Source organism: Orycteropus afer, unplaced genomic scaffold, assembly GCF_000298275.1.
Source record: "Orycteropus afer afer isolate SDZICR_OR568_19922 unplaced genomic scaffold, OryAfe1.0 scaffold00152, whole genome shotgun sequence".
NCBI classification, from domain to species: domain Eukaryota; kingdom Metazoa; phylum Chordata; class Mammalia; order Tubulidentata; family Orycteropodidae; genus Orycteropus; species Orycteropus afer.
Window position 1 is genome coordinate 2,465,179 of NW_006921739.1, and position 1,573 is coordinate 2,466,751.

Genomic DNA, 1,573 nt, shown 5'->3' on the forward strand with positions numbered 1-1,573 from the left:
TGGCCAGAGTTAATCTACAAGTTATTTCTAAAATACTTTTAGCAAGTCTATCATCTGCAGGAAGGAATGTTTTCCATTCAGTTCTTTAAGGAACTGAATACTCATCTGGGGGGTGGGGGGTGGGAAAATAGTTGAGGGTAATCCAGTCTACTTATTCCCTCCAAAACCCAGAGTGGATTCTGACTCATAGTGACCCTATAGGACAGAATAGAACTGCTTCATAGAGTTTCCAAGGTCTGTAAATCTTTACAGAAGCACATTGCCACATCTTTCTCCCATGGAGTGTGGGCTCAAACCTCTGATCTTTTGGTTAGCAGGTGAGCACTTTAACCAATGCACCACCAGGGTTCCTTTTGCAGGAGGCAAAGAAAGATTACAGCCAAATCCTGATCCTAATCAGGGAAGGAGAGTGTTATGGGGCAGTTCACTCTGTCACTCTGTCCCATAAGCTCTCTATGAGTCAGAATTGACTCAACAGCACCCAACAAAAACAACAGTGAAAAAGATGCTGATCAGTTGTCCAGGTCTGCAGATTAGACCAGAGGAAACAAATTTGAACATGCCAAAGGAGACTTGTAAAAAATTAGCTGCAAGGGAACTTAAACACAGGAATAATGGGGCAAAGAACACTGAGGTTTCTCTCTCCACATAAATGTTTTTTTTAAAAAATAGACAATCTATTTTTAGACTACAAGGGCATTGGTTCCAAATCTGTAGTCTGTAAATCCCAAAAGTTGCAGAGTTATTACAAAGGATCTGCAAACCAATCTGCACATCAGACATTCTAGGATGAATAAATAATGTAATGAATCTATATGCAATACTCTTTAAAAAAAATGCATGTGGATTCTATTTTGATTTAATAAAGTACAAATTCTTTTAAACCATTACAGATTCAAAAAAAAAAACCTTTAATCATAATTTTTGTCCATTATGTGTTTTCTCAATCAACAGAAACAGTGGCTAATGTTTATTGAGTGTTTACAGCATGCCAAGCACAGTGTGATGTTATAGAGATTACTTTGTTTACCACCCATTAGCACACAGAAAGTGGGTACAATAAGAAATTGAGATTTGAGAACTTAAATAACTCATCCTTTGGTTTTATTGATAGTACCTAAGGAGCTGGAATCTAAATCTATAGTTCATGTTTATTATTACCCTGTGTTAGATTACTTTCTAATTGATATATGTAAAACATTTTACCTATTTTCATCCATGTAGATGTGTGGGAAGAGTCCCTGGGTGATGCAAACAGTTAACAAACTCACCTGCTAACTGAAAGACTAGAGGCTTAAGACAACCCAGAGGCAATTCAAGGAGCTCTGGTGGTGTAGTGGTTAAGGCAGTTGGCTGCATTATAACCAAATGGTCAGTGGTTCAAACCCACCAGCTGCTCCATGGAAGAAAGATGAGGCAGTCTGCTTCTGTAAGGATGTACAGACTTGGAAACCCAAAAAGAGTTGCTAGGAGCCAGAATTTATTCAATGGCAGTGAGTTTGGTTTGGTTTTAGAGGCACCTCAGAAGAAAGCCCTGGCAATCTATTTCCAAAATGTGGGCCATTGACAACCT